Consider the following 13,644-nt stretch of genomic DNA (forward strand, 5'->3'; position numbering starts at 1 on the left):
ACAATTGAGGCAGCTGCAGTTAGACGATCATGTCACAGGTCCACTCCTCAGAGACATTGAAGCAGACTCTCTGAACAGCTCGGACAATGCCACCTTGTTACAGTATGTTGTGTATGACTCTCTTTTGTATCACAGAGAACCCAAGTCCACATGTGCTTTGCACCCTTTGAAAGAGCTGAAACTGTTTGCCCCTACTTCCATGAGAGGCACCTTGCTGGACTATTACCATGACCACCCCACAGCAGGTCACTTGGGTGTTTCTAAGACATTGGCTAGACTGCGTTTTAGGTTTTTCTGGCCCAAAATGGCAGCTGATGTGAAACGCTATGTGATTTCATGCTCAGTGTGCCAACTCACCAAGCCAAGTCAGAAAAAAGCAGCCGGTCTTATGGTTCCCATTGTCCCCCAGATACCCTGGGAGTATGTGGGTGTGGATTTTGTTGGGCCACTTCCCCGCACCCCCACTGGTAATGCTTATTTGATCGTGTTTGTTGACTATTTGACTAAATGGGTTGAAGCCAGTGCTGTCAAAGAAGCTACATCTCAGGTAGCAGCTGGTAAATTCGTCACTGACATTTTTGCTAGGCATGGTACACCCACTTACCTCATTTCTGACAGAGGGTCTCCTTTTGTGAGTGAGCTTTTTGAACATGTTGTTTCTGCCTTAGGCTCGGTGCACAGACTCACTACGGCATATCACCCTCAGACAAATGCTACTGAACGCGTCAACCGGACTCTGAAAACTGCAATCCGCGCTTATGTAGGTGATAAGCACACATCATGGGACAAGTTTCTCCCTCAGATTTGCTTTGCTCTGCGCACCGCCCCCCATGACAGTACAGGTATGACTCCTGCCATGATGCTTTATGATCGTGAGTTAGACACCCCGCTTGACCTTATCACTCAGCCTTCTACAGCAGGTGTTGATGAACCGGGTGTGCCTTACCCTGAGACTCTGAGAGCCTCCCTGCAGGAAGCTCACGACCACGCCAAAGCAGCTTTGGACTATAGCCATGACAGACAAAAACATTACTATGACTTGAGACATCGACATGCTACGTTTCGTGTTGGTGACCTTGTGAGAGTTAAGACGCACCCCAGGTCAGACGCTCAGTCTAACTTTACTGCTAAACTTGCACCACTGTTTCAGGGACCATTGTGTGTATCTCAGAGACTCAGTGATGTTAATTACAGGCTCACTTGGGTGGACTCCGGTGTGGATGCAGGTGTTTATCATGTTGTGAACATGCAACCGTTCCATACCTGGGACTCTCTCACTTCCAAAGAACATTCTGTTTCATTGCCTGCTGAGAGAGAGACCGCAGAGGGTCTGAACTCTGACTCTCAGGCCCACCCTGGCCCCCCTGCAGACACTGACATTGACTCTGAGCCATTCCCCTTTGATTTACCGGACATTGACTCTTCTTCTGGTGTGGGCGCTGTTCCAGAGAGTGTTTCACCCAGATCTGTCCAGCACCCAGCTGCTGGTGGACATTACAATCTCAGGCCCAGACGTTGCCCCAGAGTTACGTCTGGCTGGAGCAACAAAAGATGGACTAATGATTTTCACACAACCAGGCTTGATCTGAAGTGAAATGTTTTGGTTAAACCTGTTTGATGCTGTCTTGTTGCATTGCTACTTTGAGTCATGATATGTAGATGTTTCTGTTTGCTCTACTTAATCCAGTTTTATGGCTCTTTCGTGCGTTAAGGTTCATTCTTGGCATTTACTTAGAAAAAAAAGAACAAAAGAAAAAAGTGAAAAAAACTAAGAAAACTGATTTTCCACTGTACATATTCGTCTTATTTTCACCAATTTCATTTTTAAATGGTCTTTTGCCCTGTGTGTGTGCACCAATCTTAGCTGTAACCTCTATGTATAGGGTACTGTTAGGTGTGGTGTGTGCTTTTTCAGCTGTGTACGGCTGAGGACAGCCTTTTTCTCACCAGGGGGGGACTATGTAACAGTTGCTATTGTAATGCAGTGTATCACCACATGGCGGCGCCTCCTGTCTCACGACTGGTGTCACCCCCTTTTTGTTCTTCTTCGCACTCCTCCTGTAATGGATGCTCCCGTGTGTACGCAGACTAGTGTGCTCTTTAGTAATGTGTGGTAGAGGTAGCACTTTTATTTTTGATATTGTAAATAAATGAGTACTTTTTGGAAAGTCAGAAGCTGTTGCTCATTCGCTATCCACCTGCACACCTCCGCGGCTGGCTTCATCTCCACTGCATGTTACAATATGTTGATTTTTTTCGCCTACTCATATCATCATTTTTTTACTCCTGGTTCTGTATGTTCATGTTCTGTTCTTTTGTAAACTTCATCTGTTTGTATGTTGTATACTCATTGTGTTTCAATAAAGTTCGATTTAAAAAAAGGTACGTTCTAAACGAAGCTTCAGACGTCACTGATCACGTGACTCTGGCCAAACGAATCAAGCCTCGACACGGTGCTTCTGAAGCAGCGCGTTGATCTTTCTGACACACGCACCGGAGCGTCAGCTTCAAGCGGACCATCACTACGTCTCACATCTAAAGGTGTCAAGGTAACTTTGAACTGAGTTCAGTCAATCTGGAGTTTTTCCAAGTTTTCTGTTGCTCTCTGTGAGAGAAGAGCGTTAAAGGCGGGGCTCTCCAGAGTCCAGCAAAACAGGAAACCACAGCTGGGTGTGTGTAAGTGTGCAAACCAATAGAATGCATCGTGGTGGGGGGGGGGGGCATCACGGGCAAGAAAAAAATGAAATAATCGGTCGTACCCATGCTTCCCCGACGTCATGCCAGCGCATATTGGGAAATTCGTAGGCACCGATCGGTTTTCTATCAGCCATTTGCTGGGAGTAAGGGCGCCCTCCGTTTGCGAGGTGCGCCTGCTGCTGGCGGCACAGGGAGGAGAGGGCGGGGTGGCGGGGAGTCTCTGGCTGGCTGGAGCGGCATCTAATAACCAACTCGCAAAACAAAATAAAAACAACAAACAGATATTATGATACAGACTTATAATCTGCACCCATGTTTTTTCTAAATTCTATAAAGTGAGTGCGAGAGCCCTCGGTGCGCCTGCGCGCTGCTGAAGTCAAAGTAAATTTTATTTTCATCTCCGCTACAGACAGTCCAGCATATAGAGAGACGAGACGACGAGGCTGCAGTTACAGCGGTGCAAGTAAACAAACAATAAATACAGTGGGGCAAAAAAGTATTTAGTCAGCCACCGATTGTGCAAGTTCCCCCACTTAAAATGATGACAGAGGTCAGTAATTTGCACCAGAGGTACACTTCAACTGTGAGAGACAGAATTAAAAAAAAAAATCCATGAATTCACATGGTAGGATTTGTAAAGAATTTATTCGTAAATTAGGGTGGAAAATAAGTATTTGGTCACCTCAAACATGGAAAATCTCTGGCTCTCACAGACCTGTAACGTCTTCTGTAAGACGCTTTTCTGTCCCCCACTCGTTACCTGTATGAATGGCACCTGTTTGAACTCAGCATCTGTATAAAAGACACCTGTCCACAGCCTCAAACAGTCAGACTCCAAACTCTGCCATGGCCAAGACCAAAGACCTTTCGAAGGACACCAGGAAAAGTATTGTAGACCTGCACCAGACTGGGAAGAGTGAATCCACAATAGGCAAGCAGCTTGGTGTGAAAAAATCAACTGTGGGAGCAATCATCAGAAAATGGAAGACATACAAGACCACTGATAATCTCCCTCGATCTGGGGCTCCACGCAAGATCTCATCCCGTGGGGTCAAAATGATCATGAGAACGGTGAGCAAAGATCCCACAACCACACGGGGGGACCTGGTGAATGACCTGCAGAGAGCTGGGACCAAAGTAACAAAGGTCACCATCAGTAACACACTACAACGGCAGGGAATCAAATCCCGCAGTGCCAGACGTGTTTCGCTGCTGAAGCCAGTGCATGTCCAGGCCCGTCTGAAGTTTGCCAGAGAGCACATGGATGATACAGCAGAGGATTGGGAGAATGTCATGTGGTCAGATGAAACCAAAGTAGAACTTTTTGGTATAAACTCAACTCGTCGTGTTTGGAGGATGAAGAATACTGAGTTGCATCCCAAGAACACCATACCTACTGTGAAGCATGGGGGTGGAAACATCATGCTATGGGGCAGTTTTTCTGCCAAGGGGACAGGATGACTGATCCATGTTAAGGACAGAATGAATGGGGCCATGTATCGTGATATTTTGAGCCAAAACCTCCTTCCATCAGTGAGAACTTTGAAGATGAAACGAGGCTGGGTCTTCCAACATGACAATGATCCAAAACACACCGCCCGGGCAACAAAGGAGTGGCTCCGTAAGAAGCATTTGAAAGTCCTGGAGTGGCCTAGCCAGTCTCCAGACCTCAACCCCATAGAAAATCTGTGGCGGGAGTTGAAAGTCCGTGTTGCTCGGCGACAGCCCCAAAACATCACTGCTCTCGAGAAGATCTGCATGGAGGAATGGGCCAAAATACCAGCTACTGTGTGTGCAAACCTGGTAAAGACCTATAGTAAACGTTTGACCTCTGTTATTGCCAACAAAGGTTATGTTACAAAGTATTGAGTTGTATTTTTGTTATTGACCAAATACTTATTTTCCACCCTGATTTACGAATAAATTCTTTACAAATCCTACCATGTGAATTCATGGATTTTTTTTTCACATTCTGTCTCTCACAGTTGAAGTGTACCTCTGGTGCAAATTACTGACCTCTGTCATCATTTTAGGTGGAGGAACTTGCACAATCGGTGGCTGACTAAATACTTTTTTGCCCCACTGTATAAGAAGAGTAAGAAAATAAATCTACACTTTAGGACTCGGGGTAAAGGATCAATAACAATTTAAATTTATAATTTACAGTTTGATGATTTAAATTCTCACACAACCCGTCAAAAGGGGCGGGGCCGGCTGCTTCCAAGTAGAGCGCATTTCATTTATAATGATGTAAATCCAAGCCCATCATGGATTCACGATCTGAATCCTGGGTTGTGTGAAATCCCAGAAATCAACCTTAGACAAAGTGAATCTGTGAACTAAGGTGTAGGTCTGTTAGGTTAATTGTGCTGATCCTCGGGTTGGGGGATTTGTGTTTGTACTGGAGCGCAAAATTCAAACCAATGGAAGATGGACAACAAAAGTTCAAAGCCATCAGGTGCTCAGGTTAGAAAAAAGAGAAAAGATGCAGGTAAGCAGACGTGTGATTGGATAATGGCAGCTCATCCTGAACCAATCAGACTAAACTCCAAACAATACATTATGTTACAGATTTTAATATTAATTAGTCATTGTTACTTGTTGATTTGTCCTTTTCTCATTGTGTGACGAATTATGACGACTGTTTGGTAGCTGTTATTGTCTCTCTCTCTCTCTTCATGTGTGTTTCTCTGGTGAAACAACAGTTTTGTGTTAATGTTAGGGCTGCACGATTTTGTATAAAATGAGAATCACGATTTTTTGGCTTAGAATTGAGATCATGATTCTCTCACAACAATAAATAAACATAAAACAACAAATGTCTCACGTTTTGTTGTTGCAGCAAAATGTTGTCCTGCTTGAAATTCCGTCTCCACCGTTGCTCGACGCTGCGTGTACAGAGCAGGTAGTGCAACAATAGAAAAATAGTTGCGGGACGGCACTGTGTAGCGTTTGTCTAGGGTGTTGATCGTTTTCCTAAATCCCTCGTTTTGCACAGTGTTGATGGGAGCCATATCTTTGGTCAGGTGATAAGTGATAGCCTCCGTGATGTCTTTGTGCCTGCGGGAGTTCGACGTGTATAGGGAAGCGCTGTATAAGGTTCCCGTTATTGATGTTTGGGTGGTTGACCGGGACGGATTTTCTCCTGTCACTTTCTCGTCATCCCTGACGTGCTCTCCGTTGTTTTTTCCCTGCTAATTTTAGCATCACACGGCACAGCTTCTGTATCACGTGGTATAAGGCTCCGCCCTTGTCATTTGTTGAGCAGGAAGAGTGAGCGCTTGTTTTCATGCAGAGTACGTCCTGGATCAAAATGTGAAGTTTTACAAATCACCACTTCTTTAGTGAATATCATTTCAGTCTCAGACAATCTCGTTTCTCTTACAGAGGTTGAATGCACCTTCTGCGGATGGCGGTACCACACAGTGTGCGTGGACTTCCCCTGCACAGAAGGCAACTACAAATGCTGTGAATGCTAAATAAACAGAAACAAATGATCCCTGTTGTCTTTGCTTGATGATTGGTTTGAGTCTTGACAATCCACATTGCTGGCGTTGCATCTTTCAATGCCAGCAATGGCAGGTATCAGTGCTCAAAGCTTTTGTGTTTGTTTCCAACAAGTTGCCCACCTCGGGAAACAAAAATGTGTTCTTTTACTTGTCAGATGAACATATGAGACACTTTGACTCTTCAGTGCAGTGTGGAGCCTAACAAAGATCTGTTTTGTGTCCCAGCTGATCAGCAGGAGGAGGAGAGTCTGACGGAGCAGCAGAGGAACATTTTCAGCTACTTGGACTCAGCTCAGCCACTACAGAGGAAACAATGAGCTCAACACAGAAGGTGACAGACAGAGCAGGACCATATGACCAAAGATATTTATCACCATATACATTTGAACATTTGCCATAACGATGTAGCTGACGATAGAATTGACACCAGACAAAATACTTTACAGCTGCACAACTTTATTAAAAACCCATCAATGTATTTTCACTGAAACAAGCAGCTGTTGTTTATGTGCATTAAAGTTATATAAAAATGTAACAGTGCAAATGCAAATTCCTCGCTGACAGTTTAACCAAAAGGCGTTTCCAGTGGAAACTGGCCGACACATCCTGAGCATAACCATGTATAATATCCACTAAACTTCAGAAGAGGTTATACAGTCGTGGCCAAAAGGTTTGAGAATTGCATAAATATTGGAACCTGGAGAAGTTGCTGCTTAAGTTTTTATAATAGCATTTTACCTGCACTCCAGAATGTTATGAGGAGTGATCAGATGAACTGCATCGTCCTTCTTTGCCATGAAAACGAACTTAATCCCCAAAAAGCCTTACCACTGCATTTCATTGCTGTCATCAAAGGACCTGCTGAGACCATTTCAGTGATCGTCTTCTTAACTCAGGTGAGAATGTTGGCGAGCACGAGGCTGGAGATCATCATGGCTGTATCCCGATTCAGGTTCTGCAGCTTTAAAGTCCTCAAGGGCCGCGTACTCAAAGACCGCTAAGGCCGAAGTGCGAGGCTCGTAGGCTCGTGAAATGGGACGTCTATCCTCCGTCGCGCTGCCCAGGTTGCCTAGCAACCATGATACTAACAGCTGGAAACGTTTCATACAGCTTTGTTTGACAGAAATGAAGGAGAACATATTTAGTTCATTTGTTTCTACATGAGCTCTGTGTGATTTGATGAGTATCTGAGGCTGAGACCACAGGACTGTAAAACATGATTGTTGGGCTTCATTTCTGTGCTGAACAGTCGTTTAAGATTAGCTGTAAATAACAATTAGCTGATGTTGTTCATGAGACTAAAGTCATCTCACTGTGGTAATGTAAATATAATATGGCCAATATTATAGTTATTATATTAATCACTTCACTCACAGACAAGTATCTGTGACAGTGTGTATACAGATGTATCATATATAAGGGACAAATATTGTTCATTTAATATGTTGGTACTAAATGTGGCTCAATGCTTACATATATGTGTAAAAAGCAAATGTAGGAGCTGTGATAACTGTGTCTGATAGAATGAAGAGTAGACTGATATATGAAATATTCCTTTATTGGGTGAGAAAATCAGACCATGTCATAACTGCTTTAAGTCACACAGAATAGATATCAGAGCCTTAAACAGGCTGACTTCTGCTAAATGGGTCAAACTGGGCAGAAAGTCTACAAACACATAACATCCTTATAGAATATGATGTAACACTATAGATCAACTTAGCTCAGAATATATAAAGCATATAAACAGTTAGAGCAATGTGATGCAACAAACACAGCAGCTACTGATCCAAAATACTCAAAGCTTCATAGAACTGAAACCAACATTTATTTTAGCTCCATTCTGCTGCTGATACAGACTTTAGGTTTCTGAACATTAAACTTGTTGCTGCCTTTCATAGTGTGTAACTTGAAGGCCCTGAGTACTTTCTCCCACACTGAAGACACTGGGATGATCACATTATTTGAACATTACCTAATAAGACTGATTCAGGACCAGAGATGGGCAGTAACGCGTTACTTGTAACCCAAGTAAGGGATTACTATTGCAAAAACAGTAATTAGATTACCGTTACTTTCCCGTAGGAACGCTGCGTTACTAAAACCGTGATTTCTTTGCGAGAATGTCTCACGACAGTGACGTAAGCGAGTGCGCCGTTAGTGACAACAGCTGTGTGGAGATCAACATTGGATCATATATCGATTGTGGGAGAGAGTATGAGCGTGCAGCGTTTAAAGCGTGGAAGTACTGACCTTACTTTGAGTTTGATTCCATAAGAAGTGACAAAAACATTAGCGTCCATCGTGCGTGGGAAGAAAACTTCTTTTTACAGCGGAAAAGAAACCCTAAACTTCCAAGCAAGCACCAAGTGCGCAACGACGTAATGGGAAACTCACAGAGAAACTCGCGGATTCTTCCACTGACCGCGGCACACCTGCACCAGGGTAAACCTCCGCCTACCCAACTCCTGCTTTACAGGTGAAAATAGAGCAACAGGACCGCTGAGTCTTTGACTTTATTTATGTTCTGCTGTGTTTTACTTGCATCTATTTGAAAGACTGAGTGTAAATACAACAAATATTTTATTTTATGTGCTGGAATGTGCAGAAAATAGGTTTCAATGTTAAACTAATTTCTTCCAGTCAGAGAATGTTGCATATAATTAAATTTTTGCTTGATGCATAAAGTTAAAAGATTAAAACTAATAAAACAAGTTTAAAAAAAGAGACTTTTCCATTTGATTACATTTTATATGATGGATTATGTAGAATCTGTTTTTAAAAAGTAACTAAGTAACTAAGTAATTAATTACTTTTGAAAATAAGTAATCAGTAAAGTAACGGGATTACTTTTTTGGGAAGTAATCAGTAATTAGTTACTGATTACTTTTTTCAAGTAACTTGACCAACACTGATTCAGGACAGACAGTTATGTTAAACTTTCCTAGCAGTCCTTCACAAACAGGGAACAGTCTGTCTATTCTCTCCATCTGTCAGCTGCTGCTGGCTCTTCCTCCTCCTCTTCCTCACACACTGCTGAGTTTGTCCTGGTGGATCATCAGGGCTGCAAAGCCTCACAGATGATGTGCAGCAGTGGCTCCCTCAGTCTGTCCTCACTCTGGACACTTGCAGTCGTCACACATGGAAATCAAATGTGTGATAAGCTGCAGGATTCAAACACAAGTGTAACTTATAAACACATGTTCATACTTTTATTCCACAATCAGAGAGAAAGAAACAGAGAGAGAGTGCAGGACAGACAGACAGGTGACAGTCTCAGGTGTACACACTGCTACACAACAGCAGCAGAGAAGCAGGATTTAGTGTTTGTGTTATTACGAGTGTAAACAAGAAGAGTTCCAGATGGTGCAGTGGACACATGTGTGACTGCTGTGATTAAAGCATCTTTCTTTCAGCTTAACGAGTGAACCGTCAGCTCGTTCAAACACACGTTAAAGTGCGTTTGGCTCGACACCACCGAACAGAGGCAGCAATATAACACAGCTAACATTAACATTAACAGTGCAGTGAATCCTGCTTGTGCCGTGATGTTCAGGACTGCAAACCGAGCAGCATCACTGACTTTCAGCTTGTTGTGTTTGTGGATATATGACTGACTTTAATTATCCACAAAATCATCACATTCTCTGTCAGATGAAGGTCGACTATTGAACGGCGTATATTTTAAAGGCTTTAAAACCAAGTTAACGCTGAAAGTACAAACATCACTAATGTCACATAACTATGCCGACAAGGCATAGCTATGGCTATGAAATGCTCTTTGTGTATCACTTCTTCATTATGAAAGATGTCATTAATGCACTAGTAATGTCTCATCTGGAGTATTGTTCAATCATTTGGTCAGCAGCTAATAAGACAGATCTTAACAGACTTCAGTTAGTCCAGAATAAGGCGTCCAGATTAGTGTGAAGATGTTCATACTATACTAATATTGATAACATGCATAATAACCTTTCTTGGCTTCCTGTACAGGCTAAAATATTCTATGGCTTACTTGTAGTTCTAAAGAAAGCAATTCTGTTAAACACACCACATTTATTCTGCTCAGCTGCAGTATCCAGATGAAATACATCATCATATTACACAGTTTTCAACAAGCTGCAATTTAGTAAATGCTCGAGTTAAAAGTAACGTTTTGTAAAACTGTTACATTTAGAGCAACTTTTAAGTGGAATAAGTTCCCTTAAAAAATTAGAGAATTATTCAAAACTTCAATGAACACTTAAAAGCCGATTTACAGAGCTTTTAGTTGTTGTAAATATTGTAAGACACGATTTGTTTTTGAAATTTGTGTAATGTGCCTCAATGTTATTGATATTCATCATCAACATCATCAACTTTATTTATAAAGCACTTTAAAACAACCACAGCTGACACAAAGTGCTGTACATTGGAACTGTAAAATAAAATTACATGAGCTATAAATAAAACACAAATAAAAGAAGAGTGAAATCATTAATTAAATAACTACTTCAATTAAAAGAGAAACTAAGTCTCACTGAGGTTAAAAGCCAAGGAATAAAAGTGGGTTTTAAGACGTGATTTAAAAGTGGACAGTGAAGGGGCCTCTCTAACGTGCATGGGCAAATCATTCCATAAATTTGGAGCCACAATAGAGAAGGCCCCGCCCCCTCTGAGCTTCCTCCTGGATCTCGGTACCTCCAGGAGCAGCTGGTCAGCTGACCTGAGAGACCGACAGGGTGTGTGGAGATGAAGAAGCTCAGAGAGGTAAGGCGGGGCAAGACTGTGAAGGCATTTAAAAACAAACATAAGAATTTTAAAATGAACTCTAAAAGACACAGGCAGCCAGTGCAGAGAGGCTAGCACGGGGGTTATATGCTCTCTTTTTTGAGTTCCTGTTAGGAGTCGTGCAGCCGCATTTTGAACCAGCTGCAGACGTGAGAGCAATGACTGACTGACCCCCACATAAAGTGAGTTACAGTAGTCCAGGCGGGAAGAAATAAAAGCATGGATCACTGTTTCAAGGTGCTGCCTCGAAAGAAAAGATTTTACTCTTGCCAGTTGCCTTAAATGATAAAAACCGGACTTCACCACTGCTCTGATTTGGTTGTCCAATTTAAAATCACTGTCCAACTTAAAACCAAGGTCAGTAACAACAGATTTAAAATAGACTTCCAGGGATCCTAAAACAACAGGGGGGGACTCACAGGGACCACTGGGTCCAAACACCAACAGCTCTGTTTTCTTTTCATTAAAATTTAAAAAGTTTAGAGCCAACCAAGCTTTAATGTCATCTAGACATGTCAAGAGAGGTTTTATGGAGATGCCATCCTTGTGTTTTAGTGGCAAATAAATTTGGCAGTCATCGGCATAACAATGAAATGAGATCCCATGCCTTCTAAGGATAGAACCCAGAGGCAATAGATACAGTGAAAAGAGCAGTGGCCCTAAAATTGAGCCCTGTGGGACGCCGCATGACAGAGGAGCAGAAGACGATTCGTAACCGAGAAGGCTGACAGAGAAATATTATTATTATTATTGATTGCTTATATTTGAACAATTGTGAAACCTCACTGTGGATGTAAGAGTGAAATTATGTGGATATCTTGAATCCACTTTATTGTGTAATATTTTATGTGAGTATTTGACGGAAGACAAGCAACATCTGTTGTGGAAGCTAACGGGGTTCCTTTTGAATAAACAAACATAGGATTTATTATCACTGAATAATTATGTATAAATCTATACAAATTATAGAAATATGTAATAGGAAACAAGAAAATAATCTAAATTATAAAATTGTGTGTGTGTGTGTGTGTGTGTGTGTACAATCAGGAGGGATGGGCATGATTTTAGTGTTTGAACAGTCATGAATTATCTTTAACAGCAGGTTGGATGTAATGTGTTAGAACTACCAGCAGGTGGGGATAAGAGACCTTTAAGGTGTTTGGTGCCACGCTCCACCTTCAGGTTTAAAACTAGTGTTAATGGAGTTTGAAGGTTGAGTTTGTTCCACGACTGCATTTCACTCACTGCCTCTGTTTGTATCTCTGTCACTGCAGGACCAACATGGAGCCAGAAGTCAGCGCTCTCAGGAGGCCGACAAACCTCACAGAAGAAAGGGAGAGAAAAAACACAACTGTGACGAGTGTGGGAAGGGTTTTACTGAGAAGGCTAAACTAAAACGGCATCAGGTCATCCACACTGGAGAGAGACCGTTCAGCTGTGACTTGTGTGGAAAGTCTTTTTCCTTCAAGGATGCTCTAAAAAGACACCAACTCATCCACAGTGGAGTTAAAGCGTACAGCTGTGATCAGTGTGGCAGAGCTTTTACTCGTAGTAGCAACTTACAGAGTCATCTAGTTACCCACTCTGGAATTAAGCCATACAGCTGTGACGAGTGTGGGATGGGTTTTACTGTGAGGGCTTCACTAAAACAGCATCAGGTCATCCACAGTGGAGTTAAAGCGTACAGCTGTGATCAGTGTGGCAGAGCTTTTACTCACAGTAGCAACTTACAGAAGCATCTAGTTACCCACTCTGGAATTAAGCCATACAGCTGTGACGAGTGTGGGATGGAGTTTACTCTGAAAGCTTCACTAAAACGGCATCAGGTCATCCACACTGGAGAGAGACCGTTTAGCTGTGACTTGTGTGGAAAGTCTTTTTCCTTGAAGGGTTCCCTAAAACAACACCAACTCGTCCACAGTGGAGTTAAAGCGTACAGCTGTGATCAGTGTGGCAGAGCTTTTACTCACAGTAGCAACTTACAGAAGCATCTACTTACCCACTCTGGAATTAAGGCATACAGCTGTGATCAGTGTGGCAGAGCTTTTACTCACAGTAGCCACTTACAGAGTCATCTAGTTACCCACTCTGGAATTAAGGCATACAGCTGTGATCAGTGTGGCAGAGCTTTTACTCACAGTAGCAACTTACAGAAGCATCTAGTTACCCACTCTGGAATTAAGGCATACAGCTGTGATCAGTGTGGCAGAGCTTTTACTCACAGTAGCCACTTACAGAGTCATCTAGTTACCCACTCTGGAATTAAGGCATACAGCTGTGATCAGTGTGGCAGAGCTTTTACTCACAGTAGCAACTTACAGAAGCATCTAGTTACCCACTCTGGAATTAAGCCATACAGCTGTGACATCTGTGGAAAAACTTTCAGCCAGAGAGAGAGCCGAAATACACACCTACGCATTCACACCAGACATGATGTGTACTGCTGTGAACAGTGTGGCAAAGAGTTTACAACAGACGCACACTTACAACGACACATGTTTACCCACACTGAGGAGAGACCTTATCAATGTGACCTGTGTGAGAAGACTTTTAAATCTCCACATGACCTGAGACGACACCAACAGATCCACACCAGAAAGAGACTCTACAAGTGCAGCTACTGTGAGGTATGTATTTATATTGTTATCTTGTCATTTTAGCCTGACTG

At 42.6% G+C, this 13,644-nt stretch overlaps 1 long non-coding RNA gene across 1 annotated transcript; it reads left to right on the plus strand.

Moving 5' to 3' along the window:
* The first annotated feature begins 2,448 nt into the window (after positions 1-2,448).
* LOC146679562 (uncharacterized) lies at positions 2,449-12,447 on the plus strand. The gene is made up of 3 exons (XR_014918656.1): positions 2,449-2,549; positions 6,432-6,537; positions 12,251-12,447. It is a non-coding gene; the product is annotated as an uncharacterized LOC146679562 (long non-coding RNA).
* The last annotated feature ends 1,197 nt before the right edge of the window (positions 12,448-13,644 follow it).

This window comes from Copadichromis virginalis, unplaced genomic scaffold, assembly GCF_057382275.1.
Source record: "Copadichromis virginalis isolate Kocher_CV1m ecotype Utaka unplaced genomic scaffold, C_Virginalis_male_GT1.1 unmapped_scaffold_1, whole genome shotgun sequence".
NCBI classification, from domain to species: domain Eukaryota; kingdom Metazoa; phylum Chordata; class Actinopteri; order Cichliformes; family Cichlidae; genus Copadichromis; species Copadichromis virginalis.